Below are 24,890 nucleotides of genomic sequence, written 5' to 3'. Positions count from 1 at the left end.
TTAAATGGACCATATTCTCTGCTGGAATAAGTTGGCACAACTACATTAACTTCAATTTGACTGCACCAATTTATGCTGGCAAAAATCTGACCCAATAACTTTACTGCTCTAGAGCTATGTTTTTATCTCCTGTGTGAGGCTTAATCAGACAATTCAGCTAGTGAAACCACGCAGATGAGGTGCACTGTAAACTGTGAATGATTTCACCTTTACTTTCCATATTAAGGAACATTTTTGACTTTGGTAAAGTTAATTCCTTGGGCTGCTTCATTTCATCCAATGCTTTTGCTGAATTAAATGTAGTGAGTTGGCTGTGAAATAATCTCTAATATTTCCTACTAGTTATAAGGATTTCAGGAGTGGCAGAGGGACTTTGGTGACTCTCACAGCTAGCAAAGATAAAACATGGAGGAGCTACCGATGCATGCCACAGTCTCCTATTTTCTCAAGAAAAACAAAACCATTAATTTTATCATTTTTATAAAAAGGAAGTTTAGCATTGAGACAGAGCAAAATTTAGACACACTGCTACTTTTGAAAAGGATTTGGTATTTTCTTTGGCTGGTTGTCCTACTGCCCCGGCTGTTAGGGATGTATCATTTCAGTACCTTTTTCTCTTAGTCAAAATTCCTGTTGCAGGGAGGGGTGGGAGTCCACCTTGTTAACAAGAATATATTTAATTTAGAAATCTTATCTATAGCAGAAATATCCCATAGACTGCTTATTTCAATGCTGTTATGCGATAAAAAAAATTATGTTCCTTTTCTTAGAATAATTCGAGGATTAACTAAGAAATGGTTTAACAAATTAAACCTTTATTCATGCAAAAATTACATCCTGTCTGATAACATGAATGCTAAATTCCAGCCTGCTTTAATTTGAAATGGCCCAAATTTTATTAACTCTCCCAAGTCAGCGATTACAGTGGCAAATCCATCAAACCTGAACTCCTTGGTCTTACTGGTTTTGATGTTTGCATTGCTGTCAATGGACAGAAAGCTTGGAAAATTTTACTTCCAGCAGTACACAATTAACTACAGTGGCACTGTTGGTACTGCTGTGTGCTGTGCCAGTGCCTAATTTTCAGAAGTGTTGTGTATCCAAAGCTCCAATGAAATTCATTGAGAACTCAGTGGGTACTCAGCATCTCTGAATGCTGAACCTGTGAATCGTCTTGAATGCTTTTTTCTTAATAACTCCCAGACTGATTGCTTTTGGATATGATAACCTTGATATTATTATTCCATAATTAGAAAATTGTTCAGTCATTTTAAATTGACAAATCACAGTTTATTATTAATTTGGTGATCTCTTCATTATGTAAATATTTCAGCTTGGTTTTTGGTATGATGCAAGAATTTCTGATATGCTAAATATATTTTCAGACTAGGAATCTGTTATTAAATGCACCCAAGTCTCAATTCAACCAGCAATGATGCATCCTCATGATTATGTCATACAAGGAGGTACAAGTACTGCTTGGTATATGTCTAAATAACTCCCATTTGTAAGCACAAAGATGCACTTGCAAAACCAAATTGAGATTTAAAAACAAACAAACAAACAAACAAAAACAACCAATACACACACACACACAAAACAGGCTGTCTTTTCCAGAGTGACTCACAATCCCCTCCCACAAATTACCTCAACCTGCCCTGCTTCCCAGGCCTAGCAATGCAGGTAATGTATGTCTGTCACTTACTTCTTGCTATGTGCTAGGGCTATTTTCTCATATAATGCTTGTTAATTATGCATGTGATCCCTTTCTCTTTCTCTGCACATCTGTCCTTACTGCACAGAGGCAGCTCTTAGTTATCACAGTTGGAACTGTAAATGTAAGGCTAGATCTCCCTGGGCTCACTGAGTGCACGTTTGTTCTTTTATTTCACTTTCATGCCATACCCACAGTCAGGAAATAAAGCAGAGAAGTCTAGGGGCTGATCCTCAGTTGGTATAAAGTCTCAGAGCTCTATTGAATACACACTGTTTATTCTGCCACGTATTGTTTATGGCCATACTAAAGTTCCTAGTCAATCAATTTAGCTTTTTTTTTTAATAGGAAATATTCCACATCCCTACTGTGGCTCCAACACCACTAGTTTATTTAAACAGACATATTTAACTTCTACCAAAGTTATTTACAATTGATCCTCACTCTCCACTTGCACACATGCAATAATGATGTACATTATCTACCCACCCTTTGTGACATACTGTCTGATCATTGTATGCTAGCTCTCACCAGTCTGTACTGCCAGCAAGTCACTGCCTTCATGGGAAAGTATTGCAGAGAAATGCTCACTCCATTGCAATCACGTCCTTAAGTGGCAGCCAGAAAGATAACCTGTGTCTCGACTTTCAATGATGACTTGTGCTTTCTTTATCTCACTCTTTTTTAAAAAATGAAGTACCGACCCTATTTTATTCTGTGTTTAGTTTTATCTGCAGTACACATTGTAATTCAAGACCATGATTCTCGACAGTTTAAGGGGTTGTAGTTCCTTACTGATGCAAGATTTGCTGCTTTAGCCAAAGCAAAGTTTGGTGTTTTAGACTGTATAGTAATTTGTAGCAACATTACACATCACTTACAAGTCATTTTTCCCTCTGGGTCCACAGGGTATCCCTCGGGTAATTTCTTCCTCCTACGAGTACAGGCCACAATCTTTAAATTCATGACCAGCAACCAGGCTGTTATTCACACGACAAAGGCATATGCACATATGTGTATGTTTAAGTGTCACAGTGCATCTCCTTCTGTCTACTATTGGCCTGATTTTTAACAAGCAGTCTGCATTTTGTGGGCACAAATGCCACCTGCTTTATATCTAAGTACTTGATTTGTAAGCACACAGTTGCATTTGCAAAAGTGGAAACCAAATTGAACTCTTTTTAAAAACCAGGCGTATATCTATGTCTGTGACCATCAGGGTGACCAGATGTCCTGATGTTATAGGGACAGTCCCAATATTTGGGGCTTTGTCTTGTATAGGAAACTATTATCCCCCACCCCCATACTGATTTTTCACACTTGCTGTCTGGTCACCTTAGTGACTATTGGTGGGATTTTGTGATAAAGTTGCATAGCGCGTATAAGGTTTGAAGACTCAGATTAAGAGGTGTGTCATGGAAAACAGAAGGGAAATTGCTGGGAAGGATTTTGCTTCTGGGTTTGAGAAAACTGTCTGTGAATCTATGTTCCTAACGACAGAACTGAGCAAAGTAGAAATATTGCTGCATGGATCTTTTTGGAACTGAGATCCTTCTTGCAAAAGCACAGAATGATGAAAAAGAAATGAAACACTGAGTGTTCTCTCTTTTTTTAAATTTATGAAACATGAAAATAAAAGGTGGGAAGGAGATGAGAATAACTGAAACTTGCCAATGTCTTGTCTTCTGCTGTCACAGGAAATTAGCATTACTCTCTATCTAGATATTTGCACTGTGTCTGCAACCACCAAAATGATCCCAAAAGTGGATTACTGCTCAGTTTTTCACAGTAAACTGGGGAAAAGAAAGGAATACCAGTGGGATAAAGAAATTTATTTTCAAACTCCAAGTTTACTAATCACTCCAGCCTTGTGGGTGTAAAAATCATCACGGTTGAGTATATCACCCCATTTACACCATGAGATACAACTGGGGTATCCAGGTTGCTATCTGTTGTTGCTCCAGTAATGTGGGACTATCCCAGTACGTACCTGAAACGTTAGAATTCCATCTGTTTAGCAGGAAGAGAGTGTTATTCTTACAAGAACTTGGTGTTGGTGTTCACTAGAATCCATCCTGCAGACAGGAAATTCCCAGGAGGAAATCCCTTAGTAGGAATTTTAAAATGTAGGTTCGTAGCTCCCAAGGCAGAGTATTTTTAGTAGTCCCTGGTGGGATATAGGACATTCCCACCAGGGGCTACTAAATGAATTTTCTAAATTTTACTAAATGAATTTTCTCTCTCTCTCCCTCTCTCTCTCTTTTTTTTTTTTTTTTTTAAATTTGCAGGAGTTGCCAGGTATTTTCTTATTACCATGCTGCAGTTCTTATTATTAGGCCTGGCTGCAAACTAAGAATTCCATTCCATGAAAAATGTTGAGGTTTTAACATTTATTTCCATTTTAATGTGGAACAAAACCTTTCAAAGTTGTTCACACAAAAACAAAACAAAACCAAACCAAAAAAGACAACCTAGAATAGCTAATGGTCCAGTGGCTAGGCCACTTAGTTGGAAAGTGGGAGACTTAGATTCAGATCCCTTGAGGTTCTCTCCCTTGACCAGAAATTCCACCCTGGATCTGAGAAACCTTCCAATGGAAAGTTCTTTAGTTTTAAAAGATATGTTTCTATGAAAAGCTTTCTGTTTGATGGACTGGCATTCTTTGAAAAAAAAAACCTGCCAGTGAAAAGACCCTAAATGAAGTATTGTTCATATTTGATATCACAGTTTGTATGTCCTCACCAACCCTCTTACTTGCCCCATATACGTGTAGAGCAGGACAATAGAATGAATTTTTCAGTTTTATGGAACCATACATGACAGAATATTTCAAGCAGATGAGCAATTGCTCAATACTATTCACTGGGGTCTTTCCATAAAAGAAGAAGCAGGGTCACTCACAAAAGCATCTGCCCTGTTAAGGACTACAGGTGGGTCAACAATACTTTAGGACCAGAGGCTCTGGAGCAGGGGTGGGCAATAATTTTTGCAGAGGGGCCACTCCGCGAATTCTAGTAAGTCTCATGGGCCTGGGCCACTTCCAGATTCCAGTCACGTGATCAGGAGTAGGAAGTTTGGGAAAGCAACCAGCCCGAGAAACTAAGCTGCCTGACGCTCCAGTTACCTTGGCAACTGGAGCGTCGGGCAGCTTAGTGATTCTCGGCCGGTCACTACCTGAACTTCCTGATTCAGACTACATGACCGGAAGCAGTAAGTTTGGGTAGCAAATGGCCGAAAGCTGCCTGACGCTCCAGCACAGCGCTCCTGCATGACGGGCTGGTGGGCCGGACAGAACAGTTAGACAGGCCGGATCCAGCCTGCGGGCTGTATTTTGCCCACCCCTGCTCTGGAGCCTCTGTTGCTAGACTTTAAGATTCATAGTGTAGAGACAGTGATTGCATCTTCACCTGGAGAGCTCTGAGCACACTGATAGTGATTAATGAATAATAATTTGAAGCCTTTCTATAAAGCAATTTAAAGATAAGTAGTAAAAGTTTGCATTTTATGGTCTGTTTAACACACACCAATGCAGCAAGCTAAATAATGATATAATAAAATTTGCTACCATATTCTGTATAGAATATAGGTTAGAGATAGGCTAAACGGGAAGACTGTTATAATAAACTGTTATAGCAGGGCTCTTTTTCCATGACAGCCACTGAAGAATCAGGCTGAGAGGCAACTGGGTACAATGAAAGCATTTTTATTCATTACTTGAATAAATAAAACGCATTCATTGTGTATATCTGTGACTATGTCTACACTTATAGCAGCGTGTAAAATAGATACTCTATATGTAACTACATCCTCCAGTGAAATGCAGGTTGGGTCCACACTTGTTACTGTGGTGTTTGGCAAAGAAAGATTTTGGCAGTGAGGAGGCAGCGGGACACGACACTACTAAAACTTGCAATGTAGACATGGGAGGCTCTTCTTGGGTATAAAGAGCCCATGTAGGGGATATACCTTGGGAATTCAGGCATGTAGGGCACTGTACTCTACTCACCAAAGCCATGCCTCACTGTCTACACTGCTACTTATATCATTGCTAGCTGGGTGTGCAGCATCTGTACTGTACAGACTACCATAAATGTAGATGTACCCTACATCAAATAAAAAAACCTCCTAAATAGGTCTCAGGCTATTTAGTGCTTTATAGGTCAAAACCAGTATCTTAAAATCCATCCGGAAACCAAAAGGCAGCCAGTGAAGGTCACAGAGTGTAGATTTAATGTGCTCATAAAAAGGAACAGCACTGGTGATCTGGACTGAAGGCTTAATTTGCAAGTGTCATGTACAGTGCTTAGCACAACAGGCTCCCAGTCCTCAGTGGGATGCGGGGGCACTACTCAGTGTAACCTATTATTCACAGCAACAAGAACAATAGTTCAGTTGTGAAGTAACAAGAGCTAGGACTAATAATTTGGCTGCTGACATGATTGTATATATTAATATTTTAAAGATTAAATAAATGGTAGCAGCATGACTCTTTAGGTTCTAATATGAACCAAAACATGAAAGGACACTCTCGAGTGTCTAGAGCCAGAGGAACTGGACATACTAGGAATAATTGACCTTGGGAAAGTCAGCGAGTGGAAGGGACCCAGCAGCAATATCTCAAGGCCGGATGCTCAGCTGGAGACTTTAGTGCAGCTACACGTCTTTATCCCAGCTGAGAATCTGTGCTCCAATCTTCATCATATTTATGGACAAAATATTTCTGACACAACCAGAAAAAAAACCTTTGTCAGACACTGGTGATACATTGGTTAATCCTATCTAATCCGGGAAAAAGTGCATGTCTGAATATTGTCAGTTTAAAGATCATAATTAGAGTACTTCGTTTATAAGCACATGGGGGGAAAGAACTGTCTTTTATTATATTTTTTTTCAGTGTCCAGTATAATTGGAACCAGTCCCTCCTCGGGCCACCGAGCACTGCATTTGTATTACTTGTATTAACAATAAATAATAAACACAAATATATAAAGAAAACCATAGGATTAAATTACAGCCTCAAGAGATAATAAATACAGTGGACAAAATATGGACTCAGCATCAATCCTTAGGAATTAGATTAGATTAGAATTGAAGAATTCAGACCCACAATCCATTCAAAAGGAATGACTGGAAATATAGACCACACCACTGCAGTGTGAGGACTTAAAAATCGAGGGAAGATGGGCAGTTAAACAATGTTTTATGGTGGATTGTATTTAAAGTGGTAGATCAAGCAAATATACAGCAGACAGAAAACTAGTTCTAAAGAGATTGTTACTTCTATCAACGCTGTTTCTTTAAAGTGACTGGGCCAAAACATGCTCTCATTTACCCCTAGTTGAATTTGAAGTAGTTCTGCTGGTTTACGAGAAGTTACTCTAGATTTACACCGGTATAACTGAGAACAGAATTTAGCCTGAAGGCTGCAAAGTGATAAAGGATGTGTTTAGGACCATGAAATGAGATAAACTGATTTAAAGAAATAGGAAGGAAAAATTAGACATAAATCAACACAATTGTTTTAGTGCTAGTCTGGATTGTGCTAATAGTGGTTGTATAGAGCTGCACTACTCCTTCAGGAGCGTGGAGTAGCACTGTGCCTCAAGGTGGCAGAATGTCAACTGGCACTCCTAGTTGTACATAATCTACTCAGCCTTTACTGTACCCCTGTGTGGAGTGCTGTTTACTCAACATTAGAGCTGGTAAATGTGTTTCACAAAACATTTTGAAAAGTTGTTGCTTTCTTGAAATGTTATTGCAAAACATTCAAAACTTTCAGATTTCTCAACAACAAAAAATGAAAACCAAGCAACCAGCAATTTTCTGTTTTTCAGTTATTGCTCCCCCGCTTTTCTCTCTGTATTTTTCTTTTTCCCTGTGCTGCTGCCGGGGACACAGTGTTGGGGTGAACTGTGAATTGCTGGACAAGGAGGCTGGGACTGGGGGCAGAAATTAACATTCAAGGGGAGACAGGGACTCTGACAGTAAGCCCCAAAGGAGAAACTAGGGCTGCCTTGGCAAGGAGCCTGGTACTGGAATGAGAATCCTGAGGAGTGGAGATGGACTGGGTAGGTAAGGAGAATAGAACCATGAGAAGGACAGGAAAGAGACAGAATTGAGACAGGGACGGTTGAAGGGAATGGTGTCAGAAGAGGTCAAGTTTGTAAGGAATGGGCAAAAAAGTCTGTGCCCACTAGATCATGGAATAGAATATAAGATTCCTGAGCCTCGTTATTTCTCTGCTGTAAACAAAAATCTGTGAAACTCATTGGCAAGGGATGTATCTCAAATCACTTTAGTGCTGGTCCATGTAAAGGGAGACAACCTATTATTGCTATCAATTACTCCATTAGCTCAAGTGACAGAGGTCTATGCAGTGGGTCTAGCAGTTCCAATCAGAGTTTTTGGATGGAATGTTTTTCCACTGGAAAATGCTGATTTTTCAGAAGTGAAATGTTTTGCAGAAAGTGTTGATTTTGAAGAACTTTCAATGTTTTTTTTCCTGATATTTTGTTTTATGGAAGATTTTGAAATTTTGTGATTTTGTTCCATCTTAGAACAGAAAGAAATTCAAAATCATGGAATATCCTATGAAATGGAAAATCCAGTTCCTGACAAGCTTCTATCCCACTGATAGCACAGGTGGTTATCAAAATAATGTCACATGATGGAATTTCCATTTTTTCAGTTTGCTTTTTAAAAAACCAATGAAATTATACACAAAGGATATTAAAAGTCCATTATTAAGGTTGCAAAATCAAGCACCCAAAAGTTAGGAAATGCCAATATTAAGATAGCCTGTGCAGCCTTAATTCACCCCACCCCCATGCATATGGATTATGATACAGTCTTTAATTACATGATCACGTGGTATTTTTTCCATGGGACCCCTGCCTAATTCAGTGCACAGGATAGATCTGCTCTGGGGATGAATCAGGACTTTGTAGTGAAGGATGCTATTTTCTGTAGGATACTTGCTTCATTTGTTGCTGAAAATTGGAAGGTGTGCACTGAATGAGGCAGGGGATTGCAAGAAGAGAAGTCTGTTGTAATGATTGGACCTACAAATATATCCTAATTGTGAGTTCAACTGTAAAATGTGAGTGTAAGTTCATAAAATGTCCCAATAATCTATAACAACAAATGTTGATAGAGAAAAGTATGAAAGGGAGACAGAAAACCTGAATTAAGTTCATAAAATGTCCCAATAATCTATAACAACAAATGTTGATAGAGAAAAGTATGAAAGGGAGACAGAAAACCTGAATTAGTCCAAACAAAAAGGCCTACTGATATAACTCAAGGATTGTATTAAAATCATGCTTGGTAAACAAGATAAGTGTGGAACCAAATATCAGTGAACCAAATTTGATGTATTGGAAAATAGGCCTAGCTGGCGGACAAAATAATGAGGTTTTGAGCTATTCCACCCACCATTCCCTTTGTGGGTCCTTTAAAAAAAAGGGATTTGGGGAACAAATACTGGCTAATGGAGCAAGCTTCACCATCACTGTTGCCACCATCTTCTGGGACCCTAGCCCTTCATCATGCTGATCCTGAGAGACTTCCGGATTAGACTCTGTGGCCAGAGACAGGGACACAGATGACATCACCACTTCTACCAGCTCCAACTGAATCATAAACAGCAACTCGGATGAAACAGGATTAGACTTTAACAGCAGCAGCAGCAGCAACTGCTCTGGCCCATCTCAACTAACTTTTTCTCTTTTCCTCAATAGGACAATTATTACCATCTTTCATACCATCTAAGGGACTGTCAAACAAAGGTTTTTTTCCTTCCAGAAACTCACTCCAGTGAAAGGTAAAGGAAACAAGGAATGTTGTCAATATGAAGGCCTTATTTATACTTTACATTTCAAATTCTTTAACTGTTTTTCCTTCTTTTCTTTATCTTTAATAAAAGGTTAAAAGGATTTTAATGGTGTGTTTGCAATAGTACTAAGTGGGCTAAGGTCTCTCCATACCAAACCCCACACTTTGTCCAATATTGCTTAATGTTGGACAATAATTGGGTTATGTTAACATCTTTGGTCCATTTATTCCATCTAAATTAATACGATAGGTCTTACGATTAAGGCAGTCTTGGAGAATTGGATTCTATCCATGCCTATGTTACTGAGTGCCTGTGTGGTGTTGGGCAAGTCACTTAGGCCTTGCCTACACAACAAAGATAAGTAGACCTATGTTAGGTTGATTTATAGCCACCACATTAATTACTGGGTTGGTTGAGGTTGTCTGCCCCATAGGCTCTCGGGCTCCCAGCAACCTGCTGCCCATCACTCCCCATTCCCTGCCAGGTACCAGGCAGGGCTTCTCGCCCCCAGGGAGCAGGGTCCAGCTGCCCTGGCTTCTTGCACCCCCACCATGCCTGCTTCCTGCCGGGAACCAGGCAGCCTTGTCAATTTGCCTTGGTAACTGAAGGTGGGAGGGCAAGGAAGAAGAGAAGAGCAGATAATCCTATACAATGGAGATACCACCAAATAAAATCCACAGGAAGATACAGAAAGGGTTGCAGAGGATTGCAAGGTAGAATAGTAGACGAGATGACTTGCAGCCAGAAAGAACAGGGGATAGGCCAAAGAATCACACCATCACTGGGAAAAGGCAGGTCTACGTGACTGGGGACTCCCCACAGAGAAGAACAGACAGGCTTGTAACCAGAACTGACCCAGAGAACAGAAGGGTATGCTGTCTGCTGGATGCCTAGATATGGGTTGTAGACCTGAGGCTTGAAGAGGATCCTAATGGAAGCGGGAAAAAATCCACTGATTGTCCTTCACAGGGTACAAATGATATGGCTAGATTCTTTCTGGAACATATCAAAGAAGACTATGCCAGGCTGGGGAAGACTTTTAAGGAAATCAAGGCTCAGGTGATCTTCAGTAAGATTCTGCTGTCCCTAAAGGAGGACAACAAAGGCGTGACAAGATTATGACAGTCAACAGATGGCTCAGGCAGTGGTGCAGTAAGGATGCATGGCCACTGGGAGGCATTCATGGACAGGAGACTGTTCTCTTGGGATGGACTTCACCTGAGTAGGGAGGGAAATGCACTTCTAGGTTGGAGGCTGGCATGATAGATTAAGAAAGCTTTAAACTAGGAATTTGGGGGAGATGCCCAGGTAATCTCCATACCTGATTTTAACATTGAGAGGGAGGAAAATGAAATAAGAGGGACACAGAAGTGGGTAGAAGAATGGACGTTAAGAGGAAGGGTAGTGTAGATACAGGTCTAATAGGTGAAGCTGGCAGTAGAATGACTGCGCCAAATCAAGTAAGGAATTTGAGCGAACCCACACAGCAAAAATTAATAGGTTTCTATACCAATGCGAGGAGCCTGGGTAACAAAATGGAGGAACTAGAGCTATTGATGGAGGAAGTGAAACCAGATATTATAGGGATAACAGAAACATGGTGGAATAATAGTCACTACTGGTGTACAGGTATCGAAGGGTATGTGTTATTTAGGAAAGAGAAATAAAGGCAAAAGTGGTGGAGTAGCATTGTTTATCAATAATGAAGAAGACTGTAAATAAATTAGAAGTGATGGAATAGATAAGACAGAGTCTGTCTAGGCGAAAATCACATTGAGGAAGAAAGTTACTAAAGCGTCCCATTTTAGAGTGACAGAGCTGGTGCATGAATGAAGTCTTTATACACACTCAGGCCACATGCATTGCTTTAGATAAAATACACACATAAATTAGTTAAGTACAGGAAGATTTTAAGTTATCATAAGCCAAAATAATATTAGTCAGATTGATCAGGAAGAAATAAAACAAATTGCACGCTAAACTAAACACTTCTGTAGCCTTTCAGTCTTTGATGGTTAATCTTTCCAGCCTCCCTCAGCCAGCCATTCCTCCCCAGGGCAGTCTGTCACTTTGCTTGTTGTTACTTCATAGGTAGAGTCCAAGGGAGCGCTCCGGAGACAAAAATGCCTTTGCCTTTAACATGTTTCCTTGTTACCCCTGGGGTCAGGTGATCGGCCATGTCCAGCAATGGGCATGATTTCCTCTACTTGAGTCAAATGAGCATCATCTGATCAGATGCTTAGGCCAGTCCATAGTTCCTGTATGAATGTCTCTGTAAGGCATGAACGCTCACTTTGCTTTGTGTTTACCTAGAGCTATTCAAGCCATGTGAGACACACATTTGGGAATATTACATAGCAGAGTTTCATATCTCTATATATGTAGCCTTGCAGGAAACATACTACCATAACAATAATGTTCAGTATGTCATGAGCATTCCAAAAACACCTTACATGACGTGCTTTGCATTAGACAATACACAGTTACACTATAAGGGTGAACATGAATGATACACAAAACACACCATGAGGGTGTACATGGGGTACAGCATGTCACACAAGGTCATGCATTTAGGGGCTAATAACAAGAATTTCTGCTATAAGCTGGGGATGCATCAGTTGGAAGTGACAGAGGAGGAGAAGAACCTGGGTATATTGGTTGATCACAGGATGACTATGAGCTGCCAATGTAATGTGGCTGTGAAAAAAGCTAATGCGGTCCTAGGATATCTCAGAGGAGGTATTTCCAGTAGAGATAAGGAGGTGTTGGTACTGTTATACAAGGCACTGGTGAGACCTCATCTGGAATACTGTGTGCAGTTCTGGTCCCCCATGTTTAAGAAAGATGAATTCAAACTGGAACAGGTGCAGAGAAGGGCTACTAGGATGATCTGTGGAATGGAAAACCTGCCTTGTGAGACGAGACTCAAAGAGCTTGGCTTGTTTAGCCTACCCAAAAGAAGGTTGAGGAGAGATATGATTGCTCTCTATAAATACATCAGAGGGATAAATACTAGGGATGGAGAGGAATTATTTAAGTTCAGCACCAATGTGGACACAAGAACTAATGGATGTAAACTGGCCATCAAGAAGTTTAGACTTGAAATTAGATGCAAGTTTCTAACCATCAAAGGAGTGAAGTTCTGGCATAGACTTTCCAGGGGACCAATGGGGACAAAATTCCTAGCTGACTTCAAAATTGAACTTGATAAATTTATGGAGGGGATGATATGATGGGACAGCCTAATCTGGCAATTGACTGATCTTCGACTACTAGTGGTAAATATGCCAATGGCCTGTGATGGGACGTGTGATGGGGTGGGTTCTGAGTTACTACAGGGAATTCTTTCGTGGGTGTCTGGTTGGTGAGTCTTGCCCACATGCTCAGGATTTAGCTGATCACCATATTTGAAGTTGGGAAAGAATTTTCCCCCAGGACAGATTGGCAGAAGCCCTGGGTTGTTTTTTTTTTTTTTTTTGCCTTCGTCTGTAGCATGGGGCATGGATCACTTGCTGGTGGATTCTCTGGACCTTGAAGTCCTTAAACCAGGATTTGAGGGCTTCAGTAGCTCAGTCATAGGTCAGGGGTCTATTACAGAAGTGGGTGGGTGAGGTTCTGTGGCCTGCATTGTGCAGGAGGTCAGACTAGATGATCATATTGGTCCCTTCTGACCTTAAAGTCTATGATTCTATGAATCTAAGCTGCTCGGGCTTCCCCCCGATCTCTGTTCTCCACTGGGAGCTGAGGAAAGCTTCCTGGGCTTTTCTTTTCCCCATTCCCCACCAGGAACTGGGGGAAGCTGCCTAAGGCTGCTCACCTCTCTGTTCCCAGCCGGGAGCAGGGTTGAGCCACACAGCTCTCCAGGAAAGCGGGGGACAGCTGACTTTTGTCGACAAAACTCTGTAGTGTAGACCAGCCCTTAAACTATACTTTGCCAGGTAACCAGTAACTGTGTGTTCCTCCTTTTCTGGACACTCAACTTTAGACCCCTCGGGTAAGATTTGCAGAAGTGCTGAGCATTCACAGCTGAAGTCAATGGGAGCTGTGCTTTGAACACATAAAGTGCCATAAAATGATAAAGTCTATGAGGATTCAAGCCCTATATTGGGCACCGCACATTAGTGGAAATTCTCTGTGCCTCAGCTCTACCTTTGTAAAATGGGGGATAATACCCCCTCTCACCTCACAGCTGTGTTGTGAAGATAAATTCATTAATGTTTGTGATGCACTAGGATACCATAGCAATGAATATCATAGAAAAGTCTATGATGACATTAATTATTCAATCTTCAGAGCAGAGTTTCAGTAGTGTGCAGTAAATAAGGGCTGGGGCCAACATTGACAATAATGAGAAAACAAAATATTGATTTGCTGCTCATTAATTGATCACCAGCCATCCTGTGCACTGAATGAGACAGGGGTGCTGTGAAAAAAATAGCATGTGAGCATGTAATTAAAGATTGCATCATAGTGCAAATGTACAAGGGGGACAAATTAAGGTTGCACAGGCAACTTTAATAATGACAGTTCCTAACTTTTGAATTTTTGATTTTTCAACCTTAATAATGTTTTTGACATATTTTGCATGTTTATACATATACACACATACATAAACTCACAGGCGAGTTGGTTAAACATCTTTTCATGCTGTTTCATGCTGTGCTGTTTTCATACAATCATTTCTCCATGTGACTGATATCTTTACAGCAATAAGAAAAGCCTAGATAAGACTTGCTTCAGTATGGATCTGTTTTCCTATTCTGGGTAGGATGTTGAATAGGGGTGCTTTCCAAAAGCCTTCTGGATAAAAAATAACAATTATGAAATCCCTGTTTAAATAAAGACAAGCTGATTTACTATACATGGAGCACAGAAAAAGTTCTTTTGAGGTTGCAATCTCATACCTGAATCCTTTATCCTAAACTAACTGAATGTGATGATATGACTGACATGTGACACACATTCTAATTTTTAAGCCATAAAAAAAAATTATGTTACTTGTTATCTCATATGACATACAACATTCTCATTAAATTCATTTTATATCTACTGTAATGAGATCCAGGGTGTATATAAACCACTATGACATACATGACCTATTAAGATTGCATTGCTTCTGGCAATAATTAGTAAATGCACCTTGAATTTTAAATCAATAGACATTAGAGGAATAGAAGAAAAAAATGTACATATGACATTCCCTAAAGCCAAGAGAAAAGTTCAATCTGACTATTCACTGTTTTAATGTCTGATATGAATATCAACAGGAATAACAAAATACCTGCACTAGACCTGAAGTTATCTATCTCTGTATAAAATGACTGCCAACGGCACAGAAATAATTATTTGAATAAGCCTATTGAGATAAAAGAACTTTTCTTTACCCTCCAATTTGCTCTGCTTGTACCATATATTTGCAAACTAATCCCTAAATTATTCATTGTTTTTGTCAGGTATGATGGTTTAGAAAAACTCATTCTAACCAGCTAGCATGGTTCTCCATGGCTGCTAGATTTATGAGCTCAGGGAGAGCCTCATTAAAACCAATAGAGGTTTTTTTTTTCAAATGAAGAAATAAACAAGACAGCTGAGGAAACCCTGATGTTTCTTAATTATGTTGTGGACTTTTTCTCAACTGGATCTTCCTCCCAACTACCCTAACTAATGCAAGTAGTACGTGGAATAATTTTGCCTGTGAACCAGAAGCAGCAGACATAGCTGTGAATATCTGGCTTAGTATTTAATTCTTTTATTTGTTAGTCAGTTAAGATTTTTGTTTGGGGATTGGAGGAATCAGTCCCCTAAGAAGAGATTGTAAGAGCAATCAAATGGCACTAATAATCTTCCTCAATGTGCTGACTACACTCTGGCCCCATCTAGTAGATTATTTAAGCACATACCTGCCTTCACTTCAAGCGGAGTACTCATATGCTTCAATTTAAGTACATCTCTATTAGATTGGGCCAGAGTGTTCAGAATTTTGCCCCCTAAAGGGAATCTAGACCCTAAGGTATGGAGGGTTACAGCTCAGGTTAATTAACCTTGATTACAGAATGAGGCACACCTAGGTTGAATCGGTTAATTCTCTATAAAGGGCAGCAGGCGGTTGCAATGAAGGGGAAACCCAGGAAGCTCTGGCAGGATCTGCAGAGAGTAATGAAAGACTCTTGTAGGGAAGACCTTGAGACCAAAAGAGTTGCCCCAGGGAGAGACAGTCTAATAGCGGAAACTGAGGCATGCTGCCTATGGCATGACCGTAGACCATGAGGGGGCTCAAAGGTGATGGCCAGCACAGATATGTGCTGCAAAGAAGATTCAGTGCTTTTAGCCATTCATTTCATTCTCTACATCCCCACATCTAAATTGGGTCACTACCTGTCTTCAAAACTGAGAATTCTAAAGAGAAGACTATATAGACTGTAATTTGATAGTAATAATGTTCCTATTTATTTGTAATGTAGTACCGTCTCGGAGTCCCAGTCATTGACCCACATGCCCATTGTGTTAGACATTGTACAGACACAGAACAAAACAGAATAGATTGAAATGTTATTTCAGGCATGTTACACTACCACTTCAAAGGGGGATGGTTTCATCTTGACAACAATAATACCAGAGTTACCTTTTTTGAGAATTTGGGGGAAGGAGGAATATGGAAAGCTATTTCAACCTCCATTTAAAAAAAAATCCTTGACCAGAGAGGAGTCCACACTTGAACATTTAATCCAAAACCTTCCAGACTTTGGAAAAGTTTGCATCTGGATTTGAACTTTATGACTTTGGCACATTCCTAGCCTTAGCTATGCGCTATAGAGGATGCCCTGTAGCAAGTGTAGAGGTTCCACACTTTCTGTACACTCTTCATGCAGTTGTATGATTTTCCTGTGAGGTGCTGCATGCTGGGTAACAGAAACAACAAAAGACTAGGATAGGGAAGACCAGTTTCAGGCTACAACTGGAGAACAGTAGGCAGTTTTGTTATTTTTTTCTGTATATAATTTCCTTCTTAATAAGCAGTTTATTTTATAACCAGCCTTGCTCGTTCATAAGATATGGTACTAGAAGTGGAAGGCAAAGCATACTGGAAGACCCAGTCAGAGAGGTAATGTTAAAATGACTACTCCAGAGCCGGTTCAACTACAAGTAATTACTCCATCAGTCCTGAGAATCAGGGGAAATGCTAAAGATGGCTGGGAAAGGATCAAACAGGAATTTGAACTGTTGATGCTCCATCTACAGCCCCCCCCCCATCTTTTTCTTTTTTTAACTTTCTCTACCCTCATTTGCTTATAATTTCACTAATTGTATTATATCCTTTTCACCTCTAAAGTGTTTCTCTTTGCATTTACACAGGCATCTGCTGCCTGCTCAGCAACCATTTTTAATACTGCTCAGTTAGAATCATAGAATATTAGAGTTTGAAGGGACCTCAGGAGGTCATCTAGTCCAACCCCCTGCTCAAAGCTGGACTAACCTCAGCTAAATTATCCCAGCCAGGGCTTTGTCAAGCTGCAGCTTAAAACCCTCTAAAGATGGAGATTCCACCACCTCCCTAGATAACCCATTCCAGTGTTTCACCACCCTTCTAGTGAAAAACTTTTTTCTAATGTCCAACCTAGATCTCCCCCACTGCAATTTGAGACCATTGCTCCTTGTTCTGTCATCTGCCACCACTGAGAACAGCCTAGCTCCATCCTCCCTGGAACCCCCTTTCAGGTAGTTAAAGGCTGCTATCAAATCCCCCCTCATTCTTCTCTTTTACAGACTAAACAAATCTAGTTCCCTCAGCCTCTCCTCATAAGTCTCGTGCTCCAGCCCCCTAATCATTTTTGTTGCCCTCTGTTGGACTCCCTCCAACTTGTCCACATCCTTTTTGTAGTGGGGGGCCCAAAACTGGACACAATACTCCAAATGCAGCCTCACCAATGCCGAATAGAGGGGAATAATCACTTCCCTCGATCTGCTGGCAATGCTCCTAATAATGCAGCCCAATATGCCATTAGCCTTCTTGGCAACCAAGGCACACTGCTGACTCATATCCAGCTTCTTATCCATTGTAACTCCCAGGTCCTTTTCTGCAGAACTGCTGCCTAACCCGTCGGTCCCCAGTCTGTAGCTGTGCATGGGATTCTTCCGTCCTAAGTCAAGGACTCTGCACTTGTTCTTGTTAAACCTCATCAGATTTCTTTTGGCCCAATCCTCCAATTTGTCTAGGTCACTCTGTTTCCTATCCCTACCAGTTCATTCACCCTGCTTAGACTCACAAGAGAAACCACCCTACTCCCTGGATGCAATCAAGTTCTCTCATCAATCAGCCAAATTGACAATGGACCTATTGAAAAACACTCATGGAAGATGAGAATTATTATTTGTATTACTGTAGTGCCTAGAGGGCCTCTTTATACCAGGCTTTTTAAAAAAAAATACTGAGAGACATTTCTTGCATCAAAGAGTTTACAATTTAAATAGATAAGAAGCATGGGAAGGGGAAAATGGAGAATAGATGACTTCTCTGAGATCACACAGCTAGTCAGTAACAGACCTGGGAACTAGAACTCAGGTCTCTAGGCTTCCAGTCTCATGCTTCATCCATTGGTCAGGGACTCAGCCCCCCAACAATTTGATGTCACTGAAACATAACTGGATACCCTTAGTCTGATGAAACATCTCAACAACCTTTAATAAAATCCTTGTGTGATAAAACTGGCTATGAGAAAATGGCTTTAAAAGTTAATACTCTACAGAGGACAGGAAAATCCTGTGGCAGACATTCTCTTTCACACCATGTCTCAGAGTGTGTCTCCATTCTGCACACAAATGCTTCAACATATTGTCTTCTGTGTTTGATTAGGCACAGCTGGGTGTTGTATTTTTGATCGTAGCATGATACAAAGAAATTCTTTTTTTTTTGGTGAGAATAAATGGGCCCCATATTTCCTTGCTTCAGCAGGTTCATAAGTGGCCTGAACAAATTCAAAGCCCTTGGTTTTCCTTGGTCCTGAAGTGTCAAGAGCATTTTGGTATTTATCACAGCATGTTTTTGCAAGAAAAAGTGCATTTGTAGTGTTTTAAGTGGGTTCCCACATTTCTCATTTTGATTGGACTGCCTGTGTACAGTACTCTAAACGTAGGAAAAGTCCTTTAATTTAAAATAATGTGAGAATAATGAGTAGTTACACAAACTTGTGGGTTTGGCCTCCATGCATGTAGTTTTAAAGCATATTAATCCGAGTTCAATAGAACAAATCCAGCCCATTTCCTCCCTGGCAGAAAAAAAGGACGTGGTTCCACTGCACAAGCAGGGCTGAATTTATGATGGGGGTAACAGATCACAGCTGCATGAGGGCTACTTGCTTGGCAGTGTGCAGAAAGTGAGCCAGAGGTTTTTCACAATTGCCATCACCTTTGCCTTCAGGGACTGCTTTCTATGGATGTAGGACACCCCAAGGATACAGAGAGGACCCAGGGCAATGGTTCAGCCCAGCCTGCCCTTTGGTGTATTGAGCTGGCAGAGTGAGGGCGAAAACAGGCTACATCAACATTCAGCAAACAACAAACATTCAGATTCAAATGGATCTTACTGCAGACATAAAATAATCCTACACATTGTGCAACAACTGTTGCTATCTCTAAATATCTAGGTGAGCAGTTACAGTAGCACTTATATTACATTCCTTTTACAGCCTGTGTGGCCATCTGCTCACAACACGAAGAAGTGGCCATTTTCAGCAATTGGCTTATGTATTCTGTAATGATTGCAGAGTTTACATTGTCACTCCACAGTAAAACTATGGAATCCCTAAATGTCTTCATTGCTGTTACCTTATTCTCTTTCTTTCTGTTCGTTAAGGTCATAAACTTTCCAACCACAAATTCTTACTCTAAATGTTTTTCTTCAGTGACCTTTATAAGCTATTTGAAAATCTGATAGGCTCTTATTTGATTTAACTGAATTCAATTAACATGTTCACATTTAGCTCTAACAATCCCTCTCCTGGGCCGGGGGGAAAGAAAAAAACAAAAACAAAACACCTTTCCTGACAGCTCTAGCGTTCTTTGCTACCTATAAATGATGCATTTTTACAGTCAGTAATGCTGAGTTTTGGACTATGATAAACAGTTTGTTAGCTAGTATATATTTATAATTAATAAGGCATATGTTCCTGAAGCTTTACAGCTAATCTACAAATAAAAATCCTCTACTTTTTGCATTCAACTAGCTTTTCTCTCACCTCTCCATTCTCTTGATCTGTTCCATTGAGTATCCCTCAGGCAATATTCTTTCTCCTGCTAAACAAAATTAAAACTGTTGCCAACGTATTTGGTGCTAGATAACAGAGCTGGCTGGAAACAAGAATTTCCATTCCCTAGGAAATGCCAACATTTTTTTTTTAAAGTTTTCATTTGGATAAAAACTGAAGTTTTGAAATTTCCTGTGAAATGAAACATTTGTTTTTTTTTTTGTTTTTTTTAAATTTGGGACTATCAAAATATTTCCTTTTTAATAGTATTTTAACTAATTTTGTTTCAATTTTTATGTCAGATTAAAACATTATATATCATATACATAACATTAAATATAACTTATGAATACAATATATTAAAATAAATATTTTAATGTGATAAATTCAAAACAAAATTAATCAAAACATCAAAGTCAAAATGAAACATTATTGAAATAAAACATTTCTACTTTTCCCTACTGAAAAAATATCAAAATCAACATGTTCCTGCCAACATTTTGATTCAGATGAAACTGTTCCACTGAAAAGTTTTCAACTTATTCTACTAAACAGGCCATTGACTTAGCCACTGCTGTGGAATTTAGCATGGAGATGCTGTGGAGAAGTAGGGCTCACTGAGGGCTTGCTCTTGCACCATTGAAATCAATGGGAGTTTTGCCATTATCTTCAATGGAAGTAGAATCAGAGTCTGCTGCCCCTTTCAGTAAATTTGAGAAGCTCTACTGTAGAGATACTAGCTCACAAATGGGGATAGCAAAGATCAAACAGCAAATCAAAGCAAAGGATTCCTTGCACTGTTCACCATATCTATGCTCAACTTTTAAGCATGATGATCATGTACCTTTAAATTTTAATGTATTGAAGTACATATTATTCTTATTTTTACTAACGTAAAAGTGCATAAATGGTCTGTACTAAGTATGCAGTAAAGTAAGAGCCCCATACATACACGTAACTGCCTTTAGCAGTTCATACAGGCCATCTGAGTATCCAAAGGGGAACCCTCTGCATCCATAACTCTTCAGTCATCATCTACTCACAAAAAAGGGGCAACTAAAGAAGTCACCATCAGAGGCAAGCTGGGAGCAACTAGTATTCATAGATTCATATTATCCAAGGCTAGAAGGGACCACTGTGGTCATCTAGTTTGCCCTCCACTATAACACCAGCCACAGAACTACACCAAAATAATTCCTAGAGCATCTCTTTTAGAAAAAAACATCCAATCTTGATTTTAAAATTGTTAATGATGCAGAATCCACCATATCCCTTGTTAAATTGTGCCAATGGTTAATTACTCTCACTGTCAAAAATCCGCACTTTTTTGACAGTCTGAATTTGCCTAGCTTCAACTTCCAGCCATTGGATCATGTTATACCTTTTCTGCTAGATTGAAGAGACCATTATTAAATATAAGTTCCCCATGTAGACATTTATAGACTATCTTCTTTTTATTAAACTAAATAGAGTGAGCTCCTTGAGTCTATCACTACTAGGTATGTTTTCTATTCCTTTAATCATTCTCATGGCTCTTCTCTGAATTCTTTCCAATTTATCTCCTGAAGTGTGGATACCAGAACTGGACACAGTATTTCAGAAGTGGTCATATTAGTACCACATATAGAAAGAAAATAACCTTTCTATTCCTACTCAATATTCTTCTGGTTATGCATCCCAGGATCTCATTAGCTCTCTTGGCCATAGCGTCACACTGGGAGCTCAAGTTCAGCTGATTATTCACTGCCCCTCACACAAAAAAAAAAAAAAAAAAAAAAAAAAAAAATCAGTAACTGATTCCCAGGCTAAAGTCCACCATTTTGTAAGTATGGCTTACCTTCCTTGTTCCCAGATGTATACATTTACATTTAGCCTTATTAATATGCATATTGTTTACTTGAGCCCAGTTTACCAAGCAATCTAGACTCTTCTGAATCAGTGACCTGCACTCTTCATTATTTTCCACTCCCATAATGTTTATGTCATCTGCAAACTTTATCAGTGATGATTTTATATTTTTTCCATGTCATTGATAAAGACATTGAATACCATAGAGCCAAGAACAGATCTCTGCGGAACCCATGGGAAACACACCTGCTTGATGAAGATTCACCATTTACGGTTACATTTTGAGACCTATTAGTTAGCCAATTTTTAATCCATTTAATGCATGCCTTGTTAATTTTATATCATTTTATCGTATTTTTAATCAAAATGTCATATGGGACCAAGTCATATGGCTTACAGATATCTAAGTATATTATGTCAACTCTATTCCCTATACTAGCTCCTTCCTCTGCTTTGGAAGGCAGCTATGGTTGGCTTTGGAATGACTCAGAAAATGAAGGCTGAGCCTATTGCCCTGAGAAACCCTGTTCTAGATACTTCTAAGCCTATCTCAGAGCCAAGGAAGCAGAAGAACTTAGTTGTTATAATGACAAATTATATAATACCATTCTTCCTGAGTAATCTCAAAGTGTCTAAAGATGGGGACTCAGATATCCCTCTCAGTCACAACAGTTCAGTTCTGGATTTATACTGGAGCAATCACTAAGATCAGAATTTGGCTTCATATCTGTAAAGATCCCTTCACCCTTCACTGAAATAAATGCAGGGACTTCTGAGGCAGTAATATTGCACAACAAGTTTTAGAAGTGAAAGCTAATGAATAATGCATTAACCTGAAAATGCAAAGGGAATTTAGATTGCTAAAATGGTAAGATGGACTTTGGCCAAGAAACTAGAGCTGACACACTTCTTTTCTTTTTGCAAAGAAGCGTCTGTGGTCCTGCACTTTGAGGATGGTGGTGAGAGTCAGAAAGGTTGGTTCTATTCTAATCTGTGTTTCTGGCCTGTTGAATGACTTTGAGCTAAATGCCAAGCCTTGCAGTGTTCCATTTACTCCATCTGATAAACAGAAGAAGAAGATAATAAATATTGCTTATCCACCTTTGAGATCTATAGACAAATATTGCTATTGACTGTAAATGCAAAGTTCCAGCAATATTTCTTTGTATTAATATTTCCCAATAGAAGAAAGGAAACAAAAATAAATCAGATTTCACATATTAGGGTATATCAGTGTCATGGGACTTAAGAAACTGACTAGGGTTGTGAGAATTTATTATTATTATATTGGAAGATTTTTTTTCAATTGCTTTGCTGTCAGAGCTTGGTGAAATATTGGGTCATTTTAAATATAATATTTTTTAACAATGCCCAGATATTTCCTAATGTTTGAGGAATTAAAAGAGAAAAATTCTGATGGCTGCAAAGTGCAAGGTCATTAGGTGGTATAAATAGATGTAGTCCCATTGACTTCAGAGGAGCCAGTCGGATTTTCACTAGCTGGGAACCCAGCTCTAAGTACTGATGAAAGGTGCAAATATGTCTCAATCCTGTCCTGGAAGAACTACTTCTTGGTGTGAGAACATGATTAGGTCTCAAAGGGTGTTCTGTCTCTGACATCTCTTAAAGACTTTCTACCCAGGTGCCAATTAGTATCCATTGTGGTCAAAGGTTGTTGTGATACAGGAATCTAATAAAAGTAAATTAGACCAAGTTCTATTCTCGGTAAGACCCAGGCCACCCCACTTATTGTATTCTTTAAAATATACTGAGCTACTGAATCTGCAATCTATTTTATTCTAACAGCATTTAGTTTCTCGAAAGCTATAGTAGATGTTACAAATCTGTCAGTCTCTTTAGCACAAGTATGTATATAGACAAAGTGTATGTTAATAATCACACATGGGACCCAATCTACTTCACTCTTTAGTCAAGTAAAATTGTCACTGAAGTCAATGGAAGCTGCAGGTGCACAGCACCATTAAACATCAGATCTCTTATTATGGTGCTTAAATTATGGAGTTAAGTGTACCCAAGTATAAAAAATTTTGCCAGTACGATTTCCCTTATATTTTATGAATGTCTGAAATAATTTTAAAGTCTAGCCCAGCACGACAGACTTGCTCACTAGGATCACTTAAATTAAGAACCTCTAAGTGTTTACAGCCTGTTCACACACCCTTAAAGATGTTTTATAATCTCACTACAAAAATCAGCTCCAATCTCAAAGCTAACATTGAGAATCCATACAGGGGGAGTGGGTGGAAAGAAAAGGGGAATTAGACAAACGCACACTAACTGATTAACATGGCAAAGGAGCCTGAACTAAAATCTTTGTTCTTCACACCTCAAAAATTGTGGGGAAGTTTGACTCTGGAGCTGAGTTCTGTAGCTTCATCCTATCTCTGATTAAAACAAAATGAAATGTCTGAGAAACTCACTACAGAAAGGAAATTGAAAATTAGGGCTTCACATTCCTTCCTAATTCATTTAACTGAATATTCCACTTCTGGAGTTTGGAAATATTGGTCCATCTTAAATGCTATGTTGCAATACCTCAGCAAAATGGCAGGAGTTAAGATCGGCACCTGCTATTAGCAAATATCTCCAATGCCTGGAGAGAGACACTAGATGGAAAAAGCTCTGAGTTACTACAGAGAATTCTCTCTCATGTCTCTGGTTGATGGGTCTCACTCTCATGCTCAGGATCTAGCTGATTGCCATATTTGGAGTCGGGAAAGAATTTTCCTCCAGGTCAGTTTGGCAAAAACCCTGGGGGGAGGGGGAGAGTTTACCTTCCTCTGCATTGTGGGGCCTGGGTCACTTGCTAGTTTGAACTATAGTAAATGGTGGATTCTCTGTAACCTGAAGACTTTAAATCAAGATTTGAGGACTTCAGGAACTCAGCTAGAGGTTAAGGGGCCTATTGCTGGAGTGGTTGGGTGAGGATCTGTGGCCTGCAATGTGCCTGAGGTCGGACTAGATGATTGTGGTGGTCCCTTCTGGCCTTAAAGTCTTTGAGACTAAGATAAAGTGACAACCTAGATTCCAAACTTTGTATACTATAGTGTACTATAAATCAGGCTTTGTTGGATATTTTAACATTTTCTGTGTTAATATAAAGTTTTTACATCATTTTTATTCTTTTCTTGACATTAATATCTTTCACTGCCTATACCTAATGTTTCATTCAAGATATTTATCATGCTCTTGGGATTCTTGGTTGTGAGCTTCTTATCACTTATAGCTAAGC

This window comes from Emydura macquarii, unplaced genomic scaffold (genome assembly GCF_026122565.2).
Source record: "Emydura macquarii macquarii isolate MOO-44397 ecotype Brisbane River unplaced genomic scaffold, CSIRO-AGI_Emac_v2 contig_2636, whole genome shotgun sequence".
In the NCBI taxonomy this organism is placed as follows: domain Eukaryota; kingdom Metazoa; phylum Chordata; order Testudines; family Chelidae; genus Emydura; species Emydura macquarii.
The sequence above is the reverse complement of the archived record's forward strand: the minus strand, read 5'-3'. Positions refer to the sequence as shown.